The sequence below is a fragment of the Miscanthus floridulus genome, chromosome 1 (genome assembly GCF_019320115.1).
Source record: "Miscanthus floridulus cultivar M001 chromosome 1, ASM1932011v1, whole genome shotgun sequence".
Classification (NCBI taxonomy): Eukaryota; Viridiplantae; Streptophyta; class Magnoliopsida; order Poales; family Poaceae; genus Miscanthus; species Miscanthus floridulus.
In genome coordinates this window covers 66,548,496-66,566,464 of record NC_089580.1, presented here as the reverse complement: position 1 = coordinate 66,566,464, position 17,969 = coordinate 66,548,496, and the positions used below count along the sequence as shown (strand labels likewise).

The 17,969-nt window shown below is 44.1% G+C and overlaps 1 pseudogene; it reads right to left on the bottom strand.

The window, feature by feature from the left end:
• Nucleotides 1-7,169: 7,169 nt before the first annotated feature.
• Nucleotides 7,170-12,676, bottom strand: LOC136535355 (COP1-interactive protein 1-like; annotated as a pseudogene).
• Between the last annotated feature and the right edge of the window lie 5,293 nt (nucleotides 12,677-17,969).

Below are 17,969 nucleotides of genomic sequence, written 5' to 3'. Positions count from 1 at the left end.
GAATGGTGGAACAGATGGAAGGACCTATGCTAGGCGAAGGGCTGCCCGAAGAGAAGCTCCAAGAGCCCTGCTACGATGATGAATGATAGAGGATTCAGATTGTCTGGAGAGGGTGCCCTGACTTCCCTTATATAGAGTTCGGGGCCAGGGCGCATACAAAGTAGGAGGTTCTCTCGACCGAAGGGTCAAGAGCATGAGGGAGGTCCTAGCTAACTTGGCTTGCAAGCTACACCATCTTTTGGTGCACGTCGGGTCGTGGCTATCGTCATGGTCTTCTGGCCACGATGCGGTAGGATGTGACGTGGCGCTACTGTGCTGGCCGTGGCGGCACTGTAGCCTCGATGGTGGTTCGTCAGCCATCCTGTGCAACGCGGTGTCCGTCGTGGCCTTCGTCATCGTCTCCTAGTTTCTAGGAGCGTCGTACCCGAAGTAGGTAGCCGCCCTGAGTCGTCGTTCGCTTGGTCGCTTCGTGGGGCCGAGGGCCACGATCCCGATCATCAGGGTCGGGTTACTCTGCTGGTCTGGATGGCCTTTCTGTCGAGCCCCTTGTTCTAGATCCCATCCCGTAGAGGGTGGGATGGTACAAGCGTCCAGTCGGTCCGTATTTAGACGGTGGGTATCATACCCGTTGCTATCGTGGTGCGGTGTTGTCTCGTCGGTGCGGCGTTGAAATGTCCTAATGGCTAGAGGGGGTGAATAGCCTATTAAAAATATCTACAACAGCACTTAACAAACCGGTTAGACAATTATGAGGCGAAGCAAGTGTTGCGCTAGCCTACTAAAAATTCAAGCCACCTACCATAATTCTAGTTTATATAGTTTCTATCCACACAATAGCTATGACACTACACTAAGTTAGTGTGCTCTCAAAAGTTAACTAAAGAGCCACACTAATCAAACTAATAAGATCTCACAACTAGCTACTACTAAAGAGCTTGACAACTAGTTTAGCGGTAATGTAAAGAGAGTGAGCAATTTATTTATGCCGCCAGTGTCGAAAAAGGAGACAATCAATTACAAGAATGAATACCAATGAAGACCAATCACCTCGGAATCAAATGATGAACACAATGATTTTTTATCGAGGTTCACTTGCTTGCCGGCAAGCTACTCCTCGTTGTGGCGATTCACTCACTTGGAAGGTTCAGAAGCTAATTGGCATCACACGCCAAACCCTCAATAGGGTGCCGCACAACCAACATAAGATGAGGATCACATAAGCCACGAGCAATCCACTAGAGTATCTTTTGGCTCTCCACCAGGGGAAAGGTCAAGAACCCCTCATAATCACCACGATCGGAGCCAGAGACAATCACCACCCTCCGCTCGACGATCCTCCCTGCTCCAAGCCATCTAGGTGGCGGCAACCACCAAGAGCAACAAGCGAATCTCACAGTAGGAAACACGAACACCAAGTGCCTCTAGATACAAACACTCAAGCAATGCAATTTGATTCTCTCTCAATCTCACAAAGATGATGAATCAATGATGGAGATGAGTGTAAGGGCTTTGGCTAAGCTCACAAGGTTGCTATGTCAATGCAAATGGCTAAGAGAGTAAGCTTGAGCCGGCTATGGGGCTTAAATAGAAGCCCCTATGAAATAGAGCCGTTGTACCCCTTTACTGGGCATAACACGGGGCACAACACGCTCCGGTCATATCGATCGGACGCTGGACCTCAGCGTCCGGTCACGCGATGTGTGCCACGTGTCCCATCTCTTCAAATGTTGATCGTCCGATCTCAATGGTCAAGAGACGATCGGACGCAGCAGCTCAAAGTGACCGGACGTTGAACCCCAGCGTCCGGTCGTTTCTAGTAAGCATCCAGAGACGACTTTTCATGACCCGACGTGTCCGGTCAAGCTCGACCGGACACACCCAGCGTCCGGTCACTCGGCGACTCCTTTGTCCACTGCCACGTTAGCAGGACTGGACACACCCTATCAGCGTCCGGTCAGAGACCGACGCTGCGTGCCCTCTACTGCCACTGACCGGACGCACCGGTCCAACCAAGACCAGCGTCCAATCACTCACAGTGACCTCTGTCTTTTCTGTATAGGGCACCGGTGGCACTATCGGACTATCCGCACTCTACGGGCAGACACTCCACCGGTGAAGTTCCTAACCCTTGCTCAAATGTGTCAACCACCAAGTGTATCACCTTATGCACATGTGTTAGCATATTTTCACAAACATTTTTCAAGGGTGTTAGCACTTCATTAGATCCTAAATGCATATGCAATGAGTTAGAGCATCTAGTGGCACTTTGATAACCGCATTTTGATACGAGTTTCACCCCTCTTAATAGTACGGCTATCGAACCTAAATGTGATCACACTCGCTAAGTGTCTAAATCACCAAAAATAAAATGGCTCCTACCATTTATATCTTTGCCTTAAGCCTTTTGTTTTTCTCTCTTCTTTTCAAGTCCAAGCACTTGATCATCACCATGGCATCACCATCATCATGTCATGATCTTCATTTGCTTCACACTTGGAATGTGCTACCTATCTTATGATCACTTGATAAACTAGGTTAGCACTTAGGGTTTCATCAATTCACCAAAACCAAACTAGAGCTTTCAGACGTGGCACATGGATGATGTCTGATCGGGCTGAGATGACCGCTGTCCCCTCGGTCCTTGCAGGGTCAGTATGGCGTGCTTGCTCTTGTCAGAGCAGGTGCGCTGGGCTAGGCTCGTCATTTTCTATCCCTTCTAGGGGTCACGACGAGGGAGAGGTCGCGTGTTTTCCAAGTCGTGCGGCCAAGGCTGGGCGAAGGGGTCATGGTCGACCTTAGCCTTGGTGCATTTGGCTTAGCTAGGCCTTGGTCATTTAAGCCTTCGCTGACTGGCGAGTTATGGGCCACGTGGCCTGCCAACTAATCGGTGTCCTGAGATACTCCAGGTTATAACCTCAATAGATACAGACAAAAAAAGATACAAATATAATATCAATATTGATAGAGATACTGATATAAGATATATAATATATAGAAGATACAAAGACAAAGATACATATCCATCAGATAGTACTTCAACTTTCCCGTCCTCAGTTTGTATAGTACAATTTAAGAAAACTCTAAAGCGTTAGCGTCAAGTCGGGTTCTCCGCAACAGCTGCAGCGGCGATCTTTGATGAGTGCTACTATCTATGGAAGGACCAAGATGCGGCGAGCATGGAGCACTGTGACAGAGATGCAAACAAAGTTGCCTATGAGCTAGCTCGGCAAGCATTTTGCACTAAGGATTCATGTATTTGGGTCGATGATCCCTCTAGCTTTATTCTAAATCTCATGATGTAACCTTTTTATCCATTCGATAAAAGTTTGTCGTTTGGCTCTTCAAAAAAATACTCCATCTGTTTTGTAAACTTAGTCAAAATTACCTAGCCGCGGCGGCGGTTATGTCTTATGTGGTGCTAATGCGTCGGGGTGCCCCATATATATATATATATATATATATATATATATATATATATATATATATACACACACACATTAGCTAGCATGTTCGTGCGTTGCTACAGGACAACTAAATCTTTCGTACTAAAAATACACGGATCGCATGATAAGATAACAATATTGTTAAATTAAATACCGACGTTAAAGTGACATTTAATTCAAAAGGCAAAGTTCGTGAAATTAATACAGTCACGGAGAGCGCGGCGTCACAGACTCACAAACTCTACTGTATAGACTTTTTCGTAATATGACTAAGATAATATTTTATATCCGCAGAAAGAATTCTCCGATATCCATTTCTTTCATGCGTCAATAAATCCATGAATAAGTTCCGCTGCATCTCCATATAATCATGTACACATAGGTTCGAGTATATATGTAAATATTAGTGCCTGTCACATGGATAATACTGCTTGTCTTAAAAAATCTCTCATAAAATTTTAAAACAAAGTATGTTATACTCACCGTATAAATATATGTGGTTTTAGGACTATTCCACACAGACATATATTATAGAATAAGGTATCCACTTGAGTGTTTGTTTCAAGATGTTGAATTAGGTGTTGTAATTCTTAATTTCGACATATTTTTTTAGGTCAAGGCAATCAATGGTGACACTTTTCTTGGTGGTGCATAATTTTATGGTGCACCTCTTCACTATCTGAGTAAGGACAAGTTAGCACTGCAAAGGCTCAGAAAAGCTGCTGAGAATGTTAAGGTTGAGTTTTCCTCCACTATGCATACTACAACCTATGTCCCCGTTTTATCATTGTTGATGCTTTTGATGTAAAGCAATTCAACATTACCATGATCAGATATAAGTTTGAGTCTCTTATGAGCAATCTCATAGAGGGACTCATTCTTTATGTGATCTGCCTCAAGGATATTGGTAGGACGATGGACCCATGTTAGAATGTCGCACCAAAAAGTGTCCATATTTTATCCACGATTTATTTCCCATGAGTACATACAGGTACTATAATAATACTAACTACACCAAATGAAAGATTAGAGAGAATTTACACTGCCTCCAGAAAGATTTATTTATTAAGTTCTTTGGACTCTACAGGTAGTTTTGAAATATCTATTTGCATGTCTTACCTCGTATTCTAATTCAAAATTTTGTAGTTTAATTAGAATATTTAGGTGATTGTATATATATAATATTCAATACAAGAATAATCTATGCATGATTTTCTTGAAAGATTTCTGCAGTGTAAAGACATCTTCGTTTTTTATGCATGCACGTGCTAACGCTACGGTAAAAATAAAAGGACAATATATCAATTAAAAAATAAAAATAAAACTCATGCTCAAAGTCAAAGAGATAAATTATGGATGCTTGAATTTTGTCATCCATTATCTACCGTCGTGTCTATAAAATAGACTGAATAAACAATTAAACATAGATAGAAAACTAAATTAATGAAAGGATCATTGCAAGACATCAATCATCTCATAGCTTCGGACAACATCGCAAAGCTACTAAAAAATATAATCGTGCCCTCACCTTAAACATTGTCCAGATAAATGGATTACAATGAAAGAAATAGATATCGGAGATTTCTTCCTGTCAATATAAAACATTATCTTAGCCGCATCACGGAAATATCTAAAAAGTAGAGTTTGTGAGCCTGCAACGCCGCGCACTCCGTGACTATGTTAAATTCATAAACTTTGCTTTTTGGATTAAATATCAATTTAACGTTGGTATTTAATTTTTACAGTATTGTTATCTTATCGTACGATCCATGTGTTTTTAATATAAATTGTTAGTTATCCCGTAGCAACGCACGGGCACGCTACCTAGTATAAATATAAAGAATAAAAAAGACGATAAAAAAGATTGGCATTAGACCAACTCCTTTTGATTCTTTACAAACACATCTGAAAGTTAACATGTAGGCTGTGGGTTGTGGACATCAAATCAAAACAATAAAAAGAACATGGATTCGACCATAAATAGCATTTGTTCTCCTTTTTTTGAAAAAAAAGAAAGGTATTACAGAGTTATAGGATTGTCAATCTTATTAGCACCATCAATTTTTGGTAATTATAGGACTCAACCAAAACACACTTTGAAGTACTACATCCCTAGCTCGTAACCTAATTAAGAATAAGTTCTCACAAGCCTAGCTCCCCAGCCATTATTAAACTGCATGAAGGGCTCCGAAATGAAGACCACTATTTGAAAAAAAAAGAGTAAATGATTATTGTTTCCTTCCATGCATAATTATTGTTTCCTTCCGTGCATTATTATTGTTTTCTTCTATGTATGATTGTTTTCTTCTATGCATGATTATTATTTTCTTCCATGCATGATTATTGTTTTCTTCCATGCATGTGGCCTCAGGTGATCGATTTGTTTTCTTCAAAGCAGGTGGGGATCGTAGGGATGGCAGTTTCTTTTTCTATCGTGCAGGGTATCGCATGGGGTGGGCAGACGGACGAATCAAAATAAATGTCGCAACAATACATGTCCACGCTTTGTTCTTTTTAGTTGTAGAAGATATATAAATATAAAGAATAAAAAAGACGACAAGAAAGATTGGCATTAGACCAACTTCTTTTGATTCTTTACAAACACATGTGAAAGTTAACATGTGGGCTGTGGGTATCAAATCAAAACAACAAAAAGAACATGGATTCGACCATAAATAGCATTTGCCCTCATTTTTTTAAAAAAGAAAAAGAAAGGTAATGCAGAGTTACAGGATTGTCAATCTTATCAGCACCATTAATTTTTTGCAATTGTAGAACTCAACCAAGACACCCATTGAAGTGTTGCATCCCTAGCTCGCAACCCAATTAAGAATAAGTTCTCGCAAGCCTAGCTTCTCAGCCATTACTAAACCGCATGAAAGGCTTCGAAATGAAGACCACTATTTGAAAAAAGAGTAAATGATTATTGTTTCCTTCCATGCATGATTATTGTTTCCTTCCATGTATAATTATTGTTTTCTTCTATACATGATTGTTTTCTTTCATGCATGATTATTGTTTTCTTCCATGCATGATTATTGTTTTCTTCCATGCATGATGGTTTCTTTCATGCATGATTATTGTTTCTTTCCATATATGTGGCCTCAGGTAATCGATTTGTTTCCTTCAAAGTAGGTAGGGATTGTAGGGATGACAGTTTCTTTTTTTATCGTGCGGGGTATCGTATAGGGTGGGCAGACGGACGAACAAGATAAATGTCGCACCAAAAGATGTATATATATAATCATAAACATTTGCCTAGTCCAGTGGTGGAGTCGCTGCTGTCACAGTGTCACGCCACGTGGCCGGTTCCCATTTTTGCCGGTCGGACCGTAGTCCGTATGTCCGTTCCTATCATCGTGGCTACCGGCGCTGCGAGGCGAGTCGAGGCCGTGCGCGTCGTCCGTTGCGCGAGAGGGGGCGATGCACGGGCGGGCCTGTTCGGCGCGGCGCGGCGCGTGTTAACAGCCCGTTGCACGGTGCCGGCATAGTGGAAGATAAGCACTCCATCTCACTAGGAAGCCTCGGAGTCGGAGTCCACCTCTCGCATGCAGGCTGAAAGCCCCAAATCCACACTGATGGAATCATGGAACAGTCAGGAACTTGGAACACAATGCAAGCATTTCTGAGATCAAACTGACACGCCACTCTTTTCTTCTCATTTTCCTTTCTTCACAACACAATGGCACCATGGAAATTATACAGCACAACACACTCTAGAGAGGGTAAGACAACTATTACAGCTTATATTACTGCACACACGCCAACGGGGGAACGAAGAAAACGAAAATATATTATTGTGACGAGATCTACATGCTGTGTACTGTAACTCTGACGGACCAACCACACCGCAGGCACCCCTGCTACATACCCGGGGTGCCTGTCTGGCCTGGCCTGGCCTCCGCGAGCCTCTCTCTGGTCTGGAGCCTCTCTTCAGAAAAAAAAGCTCATCCAGTCTTACGCCCACCTGTACAACGCCCACGGGGTATCGTCTAAAATATTTTTAGCTACAACAATGTGAGTGGAGCGGCATCATATCAGTCACCGCAAGGAGTTCTTCAGCGACCGAACCGTCATCACGAGCTGCTGCCGCTCGCCTTCCACCTCTGCGAACTTCAGGCTAATCTCTGAGTACCGGTCGTGCAGCTCCTTCAGCTCCTCCTCCATCGCCTCGTTCCTCTCCTTCAGTGAGGCAAGCTCCTTTGCTGACTGGTCGGCGGCATTCCTGACACAGATGAGTCGTTGCCAGAAGCAAGAAATGTCAGTCAGATGGCCGTGGTTCATGTGTTTCTGAACTTAAAAGGTGTAGTATGTGTCAGCTGAGTTTAAATGATTGATGTACCTCATGTCATGCCCGTTGCAGTCACCGTCTCCAGCCCTGTCTGTTGGTGCCTGGCAGTGCAGTAGTGCTCCCAGTGGAGCCGGTATTGTGCTTGATGCGCTTATTATTAGTATGCTGATTGTCCTGCAAAAACAGCACTTTGTGTTACTTTCTGTGCACCAAAGTGTATTATTACAATCTAGTAAGCAGTCCTATGTAAAGGTCGCTCAATGATGTAAAGCAATATAACATGTTCTCATCAGTGGGGCCCTGTATGCAATAAAGCTATTCCATGAGCTATGATGATATGGGAGCAGGTGGATAGAACTAAAGAAAATTTTGTCTTCCCATGTGCAAAGAGACAGAAATCATGACATTTTTTCACAGACATGTGCTCATACTTTTTTTGATGCCTTGTATGACCAATTGCTCATTCTACCGACTTATATGGATAGAAAAAGAAAGTTACAGCTACTGGTTCAGATGGCAATCAGGAAGCAAAAGTTGCAAGAGTTTATGTTTCCATTTTTAGATGGATTTTGCGCAAATAATGTTTTTGAGCGTTGCAGTTATTAACATCTACATTATCACAAGACTTTTAGGTTATTGATATGCCAAAAGAGAAGAATAGAGAAGTATCTCAGTACACAAACCAATTAAAAGGAGAACTGTCTGCACTGAACTGGAAACATATTTGCATTGCAGAATTTACCTTGACATCTGAATTTTGACCATTTTCCTTTGTCCCTTCCCGGGTTTCAAGGGATCTTCTCAGCTTCAGCACCTGAGAAGCAAGGCTGTCTTTCTCAGACTCCTTCTTGGACAGCAAAGTTTTCAAGTTGTCGCACTGGAGTTTCAGTGACCCAATATCTATTTGCAGCTTTCCAATTGTCTCCTCTTTCTCGTTCTTCAAACGTTTTAAATTGTGTAGTTCGTCCAAATGCATCTTCACTTGGTCCTTGAGAGATACAAGCTCTTTATTTAGTGAAGTAATCTCAGCACTTTTGTCTTGCAATTGCATGTCCTTTTCACTAATTCCAGCTAATTCCTTATCTTTCTGCTCATTCTTTTCAAAGAGGTCATTTCTCTCACTGGATAGCTTGTCGATCTTGGCATTGAGTAGGTCGATTTCTTCTGACAGAGCATTCAGCCTTGCTTCATCGCATCTTTTTTGGTTATGGAACTCCTCACTCTTGCTTTTTAGCTCCATCAGTAGCCTGTCTATCTCCTTTGACTTGAAATCCACTAGGGTTATTAACTGTTGGACCTTCACCCGGTGCTGATCCTGAACTGATCCAAGATCACCTTGGGCCTTCTGCAGTAACTCTTCTAACTGGCTCTTCTGCAGCTGCAGCTCTGCAACCTCTTTTCTTGCTTGCACAAGGTGTCGTTCATTTGCACTGAAAGCAGAAGATACTTGTGAAGACAACACCTTGAATTCCTCCTGAAGTCGTTCTGCAGTAGTTGCATTATTCCATCTTATCTTCCTCAGAGAATCCTCAGCCTTAATGGACCGTTGCTCTTGTTCCACCCTTGCACTCATTAATTCTGCTATGTCAGCCTCAAACTTTTTAGCCTGTGTCTGGAGTTCATTATCCAAGCTCTCAACATTGGCCTCAAGATCACTTATAATACCCAAATGAGCTGAACACTCATATTGCATCCTTAGCTGCTCCCTCAGTTGTGTTTGCTCCAGCCTTGTAGATATGTCATGGTTCTCTTGCTTTAGAATCTCATAATCAAGTGCAAGTTGCTCCATTTGCATCTCGATATCCTCACGATCTTTCTTGTACAACTCAATTTCATTGCTCAACTCAAGGATTTTCTTTTCAAGCTCAGAGGTAGAGATGTCATCACGCTTCTTTGCTAGTGCATCCAGCATAAGCTCATCTTCCTTCTCTTGGTATGAACTCGTTTCAGATAAGGCTATTTTGTGTCCAGAATTGTGCACATTTGACAGTGCATGCTCATATTCTGCCAACTGCGGATCATCCCGTGTATCCTCTTGCAAAATAGAAATCTCTCTGTTCTTTTGCTCCAACATCTCATCAAGATCTTTCACAGCCAGAAGCAGCTCAGAGTTGGATTCCTGCATCTTTTGCAGTTGTAGACGAAGATCTGCATTTAGATTCTTCTCATGACTCAGATCTTGCTTCAGTTCTTCAATCTGTGACCATGGGTCATCCCCATCTGAGACTGAGAGCCGTTTCCCTGAGCCATTTGAATCATGGATCGTCTTCTTTGCCCCTCTGAGTCCTTCACATTCTCTTCTGAGTGCATCCCTCTCCTCCCTTAGGCTACTCATCTCCTTGGAGAGGTCTTGCCCACGCCGACTCTCCTTCACAATTTGCTTTCGGAGAGTCTGCAACTCCATATCTGAGACATCCAATTTCCTGGTTAAAGTGGCTACCTCACTTCTTAGCTTCTCCACGTCATCATCTTCCCCTCTTAACCCTGCCTCACCAGAATTGCTCGTTGACCCATCAGTACTAGCATCAGGAGCTGAGCTTCCTGACCAGTCACCGGAACTGGTCAATGGGTTCCTCACGGTGCCATTGTTGGCAAATGGTGACAGAGCATTGCTACTATCCTGAAGAAATGAGTTGTGCATGCTTGCGCTAATCTTGGGGGTATATCTCCCAGAACTTCCATCTGAACCAGACACCGAGACGGCATCGAAACTGCTGCCATTGTGGAGATGGCCCACAGGGTCAACAGACATAGGCACATTTCTTCTTGATGGAAACCTCATGCCTGGAGGTTTTCTTATCAACAATCCATCCTGTACATTTGTACAAGGGAGATATCAACCATCAGGAGAACACAAAAAAATCAAATCACATCTAGCATGCATTGTTTAGTTCTAAAATGTTCCCATCTACAGTCTACAGGCATGAGAAAATCAGATCTCAAACAAAAAGTGACATACAGCTTATTATCATTCAGATATAACTTAGGCTCCCTTTGCCCCTTTTTATTTTGCAGTGCTCTTTGTATGCCAAAAGCCCTCTTTCTTAGCAATCACAAGATGAAACAAAGCAACCCAATGATGATGAATAGAATTATCGAAACGAGGAAAAGCTCTAAAGAATTCCCCAAAGACACACTTACTTGGACAGGACTCATCGCATCCGTGGCCGCTCTAGCCTTCTCGCCGTCCTCGTCCTCAAACCGGCTCAACTGGTTCTGCAGCGTGTTTCTCTGTGGCGTCTTTGCCACCGGCGAGGCGTCGCCGTTCTCGCTGTTGCCACCGGGAGGACAACAATCAGTAAGCCAAGCAATGCCCCAACCAAGCGAATGCTTAAGACCCAAACCACAATGCAGTAGCAATGACTATAAATCTGGTTGAGATGGCCCAATCCCTAAGGCTCAAATAACAATGCAGCGGCGGCAATGGCTAAATCTGGCTGTGGCGAGACTATCCTTAAAGCTCAAACAAACAACAATGAGCCAGAGATGTGTGCGTAGATTAATCCACCACCCAACGCACCTCGCGTCGTCTCCGCACCCACCGGCGCCACCCACCACCCGCTGGATGGTCACCTGTCACAGGAAGCGAAGCACCAGCTAAACATCAAAATCAGATGAGATAACCGCGAGCACGTCGCCGTCGCAGGTCACAAGAAAACGGCACGACCCTTTAAGGGATGCGAGGGTGGGGAGGGGGGGAGAGAGAGCAGAGATGGTGATGCTCACGTGAAGCAGCGCGCCGGGGCTGCCCTTGAGCGGGAGCGTCACCGCCGACGGCTTCAACGCGTCGGCGTACTCCGCCAGGTTCACCGTGGCCTCCCCCAGCAGGGCCGCCTTGCTCGACCCCTGCACCGACAGCATTGCCCGTGTCAAGATCGATACCGGAATCACCGCCGTCGGTTAATCACGAATTACTTAAGCGGCGGGCGGCGGCGGCAGGTCGCTCACGGTCTCGTAGACGAGGAACTGGTAGATCTTGTCCTTGCCGGCGGGGAGTTTGGTGGCCTCCATGATAGGGGCCGCCCACCGGCACGCGCCGTCGGTGACCTCCGCGGGCTCCGACCGCGCCGTCGGCCGGCCGGCGTCCTGCGGCGTCACCACCACCATCATTGCCTCCCATCCCAGCTCGGGCACCTGCGGCAAGAACCACCCACCCTCCCCTCAGGCGTCAATCAACAACAAAACAAAATCCGAAGTTCTGCCCCTGCTTCAGGGCTGCGGAGCGACTGAGCCGTGCGTGCCTGCGTGGCGTGGAACTGCAGCTTGAACACGGCCTTGGCCTTGCCGCCGCCGCCGCGCCACCGCGACTTGAACATGTCGGTGGCGCCGCGCTAGGTCGCGCTCGCTCCCAGAACAGAAACTCTGCAAGAACGACCTCCGCTCCGCTCCCCTTCGCCTCGCCCGCTGCCGCTGCCGCTGGGTTAGCTAGCTACTCCTCCACGGGAGCGTCCACCGGTGGCGGCATTGCAATGCCGCGCGCGGAAGAAGCCACCAGGGTCGGTGGTGTGAGGTGCTGGTGGTGGTTAGTTGGAGCGCGAAGACCACCACCACCGCCACATGGTGGCAGAGCAAGCATAGAGCGTGAGAGGGAAGCAGGCGAGTGAGGCCACTGCAGCTGCAAGCGAAGCGAGCACCGAGCAGGCAGGCTTTGGGCAAAGGCACGCACGCAAGCAGCAACGAGGCCGAGGCAGTGACACTAGTTTTACAAAGTTTTGGTTGGAAACTAAACGAGGGCTCAACGGAACTCTCTGTCTCTACAGGTCTGCTTTTCCTGTCCCTTAGGTGCTCCCTCACGCTCTTTCTCTCTCTCTGATTTGGGGGTTTAAGTGGGCTAGAGAGAGAGAGAGGAAAATGTAGTGAGAGAAGTAAGGTTGTGACGGAGAGGAGAGGCTATAAAACGGGGGTCAATTGTTTGGGGAAAAGAGAAATCGAATTGATTTCTTGGGTACTCCTGCAGGCGTAGTACAGCTGGGGAGGAGGGCGATTGGGGTCTGGTGGAGAAGTGATGGATTATAAAAAATCTGAGCGTCCGTCTGCTGCAGCGTTGCTATGGATGGGACTGGGAGTATGCTGCCTGCGGCTTTGCTGTTGCTGCCTGCTGGAGCGTGTAGTAGCCACTGTGCCGCGCCATTGCTTGAGCCTCACAACTGCAGCGACCGGCTGCATGTGGGCCTGGGGAAGGCAGTTGCTCCTCTGCCTGCTGGATGCTGGATATTCCTATTTATTTTATTAATTTTTTTGGAGTTCTGCGTCACTGCATGTTGGATACAGTACTTGGATTTGGATCCATGGAGATGGGATGGAGGCAGGAGAGGGCCATGGCATGTGATGCGAGCAACTTACTTGAGATCAAAGTTTCTTAGGCTTGTTAAGATTCGGGATGTAAATTTCTGGAGTGTCACGTCGAATGTTACACGGGGTGTCGTATATGATGTTCGGATACTAATAAAAAATAAATTACAGAATCTGTCAGTAAACCGTGAGATAAATTTATTAAGCCTAATTAATTCGTCATTAGCATATATGTTATTGTATCACCATATTGTTAAATTATGGACTAATTAGGTTTAAAAGATTCAATGGAATAGGGTATAAAATTTTGAGTATGAACTAAACCAGGCCTTACTCGTTAGGCGTTACTGATGTTCTCCCCGTTGGGCAATGGACCATTTGGGTTTTGGTTGTATGCGGAGGTTTTCTAGCGGCCAGCGCGTGAGAGAGAGAGCGCATGGTGAGAGGGGGTGTTTGGTTTCACCTTCTAAGCTTCAGTTGTTGTTCTATCGGATGTTTGACATATGTATGAAGTATTAAATATAGTCTAATTATGAAACTAAATACACAAATTGAGATTAATTTGCGAGATGAATTTTTTAAGCCTAATTAGTTCATGATTTGATAATGTGTTGCTACAGTAAGCATGTGCTAATGACGGATTAATTAGGCTTAAGAAACTCGTCTTGCGGATTACTGACGGATTCTGTAATTTATTTTTTTATTAGTATCCGAACACCCCATGCGACCCCCATGTGACATCCGATAAGACACCTCTTAAACTTTAGTCCCTGCATCCAAACACCTAATGTCCAATATTTGGTTGAAAGAAAATGTGGCGAGTGGTTGAGCGATGTATATTTACTCCAAAAATGGCGAGAGGTAGAGAAAAATTGTAAAGTTCATAGAGAGTACTCCCTCCGTACTAAAAAATAAAATCGTTTTGGACAATGCTTGGATTAAACATTGGGAATATAAATCATAAATAACTTTTAAGTCGTTGAGTTTGGAAATGTGAAAGCCATATAAATAGATTTGTCTTCAAAAATACTTTCATAAAAATATACATATATCACTTTTTGATAAACATTTTTATAAAAATAAGGAGTCAAAGTAATACTTTGGAGACCATGTCGCTATCCAAAACAACTTTATTTTTTAGTATGAAGGGAATATATATTAAGCTAACGATTAGACGATAAAATGATTTAACCTATGTCGTGGACTGAGGTGTCTACTAATGCTAGTATGACGTAGTTACTATATATGGCCGGTTTCCCGTCAACGAAGTCCTAGATTGATGATGTCAAGGAGTTATTTAGTGGTTGAAGGCCTTGTCTGGAATACGAAAAAAATCCTATTCCTGCCTCTTTTTTTCTCAACTGATTTCTGTAAAATTTCTATATGATGATTCATGTGAAAGTCTTGTCCTAAAGAGATGTAAATTCTTCACATGATTTCATATGCGGCAACAAAGAGAGCACCCCCAACATAATTTTGTATGCATACCGGAAGTCAAACTGAAGCAATTATATATTTATATGATTATGAATTCGAGTTAAAATATTTTACGAAAATACCCAATACATCTTTATTTGTTAATAAGGATAAACAATATGTTTTGCCGAGCTGAAGATTTTCATAGAACCACATTGTGAGATCATGGTAAAAGGATCTCAACAGTCGACAGGACATCACCCTTAAAGTCTCTAAGAGCGATAATAATAATAATAAAGAGCTATAAACAGGCTTTACACTAAGGTGGAAAAAGGAGACGAGAAACGTACTTAAGTTTAATGTTAGTTGATGCATGAGCTCTAAAAAAACTTATACACTAATAATAATGAAACATATCCTGGTTGTAGCCCTAAATTAGATAGGCTAACAAATGAGCTATAATTTACATACAGCCAGTAGTTATTATTAGCTGTACTCTAACACAACCCAGTCAGTCGTGCATTCTTGCTCACCTGGAGGCATAGAAACAGTCAAAAACACATCTGGCCTTGCATATGCAAGCAAGCAAACGGTAAAGCACAAGAAGACGCGCTCAGGTGAGGCCACCCTTTTGTCCGTGGCGGCTTTCCATACGTACGCAGCATCTGACGGCGAGGATGCTGTCCGGCCCTCAGGAAGGAGATCGGACAGCCAACGTGACTGCGGCCCTTTTGCGCATGTGGACGGGACGTGCGTGCCGTCGACTCCCCTTTTTTCTCCTCTCCGCGGCCTGCGGTCCTCGCGGTTTACAACTTGGCGGTGCCCGGGGTGGGTAGGGATGAAAACGGTACGGATATTTTCTGATTGTATTTGAAACCGAATCTGTTTAGAGGGGTTGAGATTTATTCGTATTCGAGTCCGGATATCCAACATTCGATACCGTATCCGTATCCGAATACTTAAATCGCATATTTATGATGTCGATATTCAATCGTATCCTATCCGACATAGTTGACACTATCCGTATTCGAATCCGAATTCGGACAGAAATATGAAAATAAATGTAATATTGGTGATATCCGTCCGTATCTGATCCGTCCATATATATAGTCGATTAATAGGCTTAATAGGCTGCGATTTGCGTCCACAGTTTTTCTTTTAGAATACTTGAAGGAATTAGCTTGAAACATAGAGTATTGCTTCAGGGGAAAAAAAAGTTTTACATCTCCAGTCCCGAAGCACCTCGTGGCTTACATCGAATTCAGAAGAGAAGTCATTCTCTTGACGAAACACGTGCTAATACACGGTCGCTAAAAAGAAAATAAAGAGTTCAGAACATAAGCAGGCACCACCTCGTAATCCTGAAGTTCACTCAAAAGATACGAAGATATGCAAAAGACATTGCGCCAGAGATTCCAAAGATGACATCCATTTCCACCGCTCAATTTTTTATATCCATTGATTGACTTTTGTTATAGGCTTATACTCCGTAGCTAACAAGGACATTTTTATAAAAGGCTAACAAGGATATATTAAAAAAAATCTTGTGACCCATGTTATTATTGAATTCGTTGCAAAACAGTACTTGCCGTGAGAGTATTATTTTGCTATCATCCAATTTATTTAGTCGTGGAGAATCGAGGCAGATATGCTTTCTTGCGCACTCCTCTCCAACCATCAGTTCGTCCTTATTTATTTCTTCGTAGGGAGGGGGGGGGGGGGGGGACTTGCCATTCCTCTCTATGCTTTTGTTTTTTTCGCTGTTCCTTTGTTATCGTCTGATTTTATTTTATTTTTGCTCCTTTGTTATCATCTGACTTTTTTCGCGCCCGGAAAACCCGCATATCTTTTCTCTCAATCATTCGCTCCATTTTCCTTCGTCTATCGTAATCTGACTTATGGGCCCCAGTTTTTCTTGGAACGAATGCGTTTGCGCATCGTTGAGCACTCGTACAGCTCACACGCGTCGGTGCACGGTGCGATTGCGATGCTGATGACCACTAGTAGTTTCATTTCATTTATTTACTGCACACAGGAAATAACTGTTCGCCCCAAAGCGACTGATCGCGCCTAGGGTAAACCAACCACCCATTTGGTACGGCAAATCTCAGTCCAGTCTGTAGGTTAGGTTATCGCCAGCAGATCAGGCCAATCGCAAAAGAGAGCCCGTTCGTTTGGACGTGATTTGTCGTAAACGATCATAAATTTCCAGTCAGAACAGTATTTTTCTCTCACGCAAACTAACTAGCAGTATTTTTTCACAAATCAGCAACGATACGAACCAGCCAACCGAAGATAAGCAGAGCGGAGCAGGTCTCCGTCAGCCCAAGCCCAATCAACAGGGAATCCTGCTGTTGCCCGTACAAGATTTCTTTCCGAATTTTTCATCAGAAAAAGGGGAGCTTGCATTGCATCACTTTCACTAACTCGCATGTGGGCCCTCCGCATTAGGACAGTAGTGTACGGTGGGTTCAGTGGCTCTGTTGAAGCGTCGAGCGTCGTCATAGCAGCATTGTCCCCTGATCCGTCTCCGGCGGCCGGTGACCGGTCGGGCACTGCACTGGTGCGGCGCTGCAGCGGGCAGCTCGTAGCCAGCTGCCTTCTGCTCGGATGGTCTGCAGTGATGTTGGGCGCGCTAACTAATTGCATGCCATGCAGCAGATTGATTGGTTGGTCCCAGCCGGCAGCTAGCCATGATCGGTCGTCTCCTCCAACCTCAGGGTGCGTTTAGATCCAAAATTTTTTGGATTTTGGCTCACTGTAGCATTTCGTTTGTATTTGGTAATTAGTGTCTAATTATGGACTAATTAGGTTCAAAAGTTTCGTCTCGCGATTTCTTGATCAACTGTGTAATTAGTTTTTTTTTCCGTCTACATTTAGTACTCCATGCATGTGCCGCAAGATTTGATGTGACGGTTACTATGCAAAATTTTTTGGGAACTAAACGGGGCTTCAGCTTGCATATCCGTTCAATTCGGGTAGGGCATGCTTCCTTGTCTGCTTTTAGTTCGGAATCATTAGTAGCAGCAGTTGTTTGAGAGAGTCTATACGTGACAGTATCCGTCCGAGTCAAGACGTACGATGCCAGGAGCTGATAAAACGTACCTCTCTGAAACTTTGTTGTATGGTACGGTGAGTTTCCTGTGAATGAATTCAGGCACTGTTTAGTTGCACCCAAAATGCTAAATTTTTCAAGATTCCCCGTCACATCAAATCTTTGGACGCATGCATGAAGCATTAAATATAAATAAAAAATAAAACTAATTACACAGTTTAGACGAAATCCACGAGACGAATCTTTTAAGCCTAATTAGACTATGATTGGACACTAATTATCAAATAACAACGAAAACGCTACGGTAACGTTTTGCTAAAAAATTTGACATCCAAACTGGACCTCAAGGTTCTCCTTTTTTTAATGACGTCTGTGAGGGCGAGACTGCCGACAAGCTGTCATCCAGCCCTTTGATGGAGGTCGCAGGACTTCACTGTGGCATTGTCCACTTTTTTCTGCGAATAGTTACTCG